Genomic DNA, 3,470 nt, shown 5'->3' on the forward strand with positions numbered 1-3,470 from the left:
TACTCAAGGTAAATATTTTAATGCAATGTTTTTTAAAAATTCAAATTAATGCAAAAAATCCATGATATGCAAAATATCATAATTTTAAATAATGATAGGGGCATCTGTCCAACACTTAGCTTTCCTAGGATTGTGGGAATAATATTCATTTTGTCTGATTTCACTGTGACTTGCCTGCACATTTAGGTAAGATGGTACTTAATTTAATTCCTTGATGCTTGATATCCTGAGTGAAAATATGTCTTTGGTTCCCCTCTCTAGGAAATCTCCCTTCAGCAGAACATCTTCTGTTTTCAAGTCTGTTCCAGTTAAATTGCTTCCTGTCAAAGTATAATGTTTCTATCTGGCCACCACTGCAGACTTCACAATTCTTAACAATCTTCAACTGTTAGAAATAAAAGAGATATTAGAATATATTTGTTAGAACTATTTTCATCTCAATTAATAGATAATTTATTAGCTAGGTGACTAATTTAATTTTTAAAAATGGGTATTTAAGGATTCTCAGATATCTCATTCCATAAAGAACAGGGATGCATTGGGCCTCAGGTTCAACCAGGATCATGGACTTAAAAGTTGTTTTGGTTTTTCTGTTCTGCTTCTCTCTCTGCTTCCTTCTTCTCTCTCACTGTCTGTTGGTTATTTCTACCATTCAAATCAAACTGGGGAAATTGGCCACCAACAAGTTACAGGTTTGTATATCCTCAGTATCAGCCACCAGAAAGAGGTTGATGTTACCGTTATAGCTCCAGTTCTGAAATTCCTTGAAAAAGATTCATATTGGTCCAGCTTGGAGTGTCTGTGCCTGGACCAATCAACATTATCCTTGAGCAGGGTCATATTTTACCAATTTGGTGGTTAGTAGTACAGTCCCATTTTAACTATGTAGATAATGGAGTTGGAGGGGGGCAGTTCTCCCACTAAGGTAGAGTTTGGCAGAAGTATCTGTATCTAACACAGAAATAATTTAGTCCAAGCCCTTCATGTACTAGATAATGAAACTGAGGCTCAGAAAGGTGGGTTGACCAAGGCTAGTGAGAAAGCCAGAGATGCATACCAGATCACCTGAATGCTATACTCATTTACTTTTATTCAACATTGACCAATCATTCACTATGTGCCAGACCTGGTTTTAGGTGCTCAGGTTGGCTCCAACAATAAACAACAGCAACAAAAATTCATATCCTCACTATGCTGCTTCTTAGATCAGATTGTCTTTTGATTCCTCTTCTAAAAGCTTCTTTTTTATCACTGCCCCTAATCTTCCTTATTGAAAACATGAGGCAATATCCCATTCCATCTGCCTCTTTGTTGTTTTCCCACCTGCCAATTGATTCTAACATTAGCTTTTCAATAATTCACATGAAGAGTGATTGCTCTGATAGATGCAGTCTTGAGACACACATTTAATACACACCAGGCTTTTGAAAAGATAAGGATATTTTCGCCATATGAGAGACACATTGTAAGTGGAGAGGAAAAAAAATGACACATTCATTTAGTAGTTATTGTACCCCATTTACAACTTTGCCTCGGGGAAGAACAATTGTATGTAAAGATTGTAAATTCTTTTGGAGTTGTTTGGAAAAGTCAAGAGGGAAAGAATATAAAAGGATGAACACTAAATTGAGTCAAGGTTGATGGTCAGACATCACACTTTCCATTTGTTAGCTAAATGACCTTCAGAAGTTCACTTAACTTCTTTGTGACTTTGTTTCCTATTTATAAAATAGCATTGGAGACTAGACAATCCATAATGAAATTATTTTAATTTATAGCCCCCTCTTTTTCTATGTTCTTAAAAGGATTTGAGAAGCCAATTAAATATAAAATCCACCAGTTTCAAAATTCTACACATTGATCATAGCAAGTGGTTTCACTCTGCCTTATTCGGAGGTAAATAGCCCTGTTTTTACCATTCATACACAGATCCTAGATGATCTGGAGATGTTCATTAAATCAAGATATTCATTAAATCTGATCATTAAATCAGATTTTTTTGAAAACAAAGTGGCTTTGTCTCCTAATGCTAGCATTATAATGGGTTGTTGCTATCATATAAAAAAAATCTCTAGGTAGCCAAAAAAATATCTTGCACTAGTCTTACATGAAAAAAAATGCCACCCCTTCAAGTGATTCTTTCTGTCCTTCCCCTATGAGAAGGCTAAGATATAATATGGACATGTGATGTATATTATTCAGAGTTCTCTACATATTTCATTCCATGAAAACCTAAGAAAAGGGGAATAAGAAAAGGCATTTGTTTTTTGCTCACTGGATGACTCCAATATGCCTACCTGATTAATTTTTTTAGCCCTGTTTTAATTTCTTTATTACCTGAACACATAGGTCAGTGCATATACATGTGTGTGTATGTGTGTGTGTGTGTGTATATCTATATATATATTTGGGGTTTTTTGGTCTAATATCAAAACATTTTTTTCTTTCCTAAGGATAATGGTGGTTAAGATTCTCATCATTAAGGGTATTGTTTTAGTCCGTTTTGTATTGCTATAACAGAAATACCTGGGACTGGGTAATTTATAGAGGAAAGAGATTTATTTGGCTTACAATTCTGGGACAGCTGCATCTGTCACGGGCCTCAGGCTGCTTCTACTCATGGTGGAAAGTGACAGGCAGCCAGCGGGTACAAGCAGATCACATGGTGAGAGGAAGCAAGAGAGAGAGAGGAGCTGCCAGGGTCTTTTAAACAACAAGCTCTCGTGGGAACTAATAGAGCAAGAACTCACTCATTACTCCCCCTCCCCCAGGTAGAGCATTAATCCATTCATAAGGATTATCATCCCTATGACTCAATCAGTTTCCAACACTGCCGCATTGGGGATCAAATTTCCACATGACTTTTGGAGGGGACAACACATCCAAACTCCATCAGGTATTATCATCAGGAGTAGCAAATAAAATATCATCATTGTGGTATCAGAACATTTTCATATTGAATTCTATAAAAATTATCTTGGGCCCAGCATTTCCACATTGCCCTTTGTTCCCTTGACTATGGGACACAGTTATGCCTTGGTGGGCCCTAGAAGGGACAGCATGTGAAATGTGCCAGTTCCCAGAAACATCATACAGTCCCTGTGGCTAGATTCTGGATAGACATTCCTGGAAGCAAGCACTCAAGAGTGCTCCTTTTAGCAACAATAGCAGCTAAGATATGATGCAGGAGACGGACGTTGTGCTGTATCTTTTCTAAGTCTCTTGAATGAGCCACTGTTTGAGGGTGCTTACTGAGCAGATAGCTGAATGTGAGTCTTCATGTAACATAGCAGTCAGTGATTTCCCATTATGTAAGTGAGGAACTGACCTCAAAAGTGGCCCCACAGCAAACCATCTGGAGTAAAAACTTGGCAATGGGCATCAAAAACCATAAAAAACACAAAATTTATCTCAGTAATTTCATCTCTTTTTTTTTTTTTTTTTTTTTTTTTTTTTTTTTTGTTTTTTTT

General features: G+C 36.7%; 1 long non-coding RNA gene across 3 annotated transcripts in view; it reads left to right on the plus strand.

Annotated features, from left to right (window-relative positions):
• LOC103597291 overlaps nt 1-3,470 on the plus strand; it is a 29,789-nt gene that overhangs the window by 16,522 nt on the left and 9,797 nt on the right. The window lies entirely within an intron of this gene.

The sequence above is a fragment of the Galeopterus variegatus genome, unplaced genomic scaffold (assembly GCF_000696425.1).
Source record: "Galeopterus variegatus unplaced genomic scaffold, G_variegatus-3.0.2 Scaffold90, whole genome shotgun sequence".
In the NCBI taxonomy this organism is placed as follows: domain Eukaryota; kingdom Metazoa; phylum Chordata; class Mammalia; order Dermoptera; family Cynocephalidae; genus Galeopterus; species Galeopterus variegatus.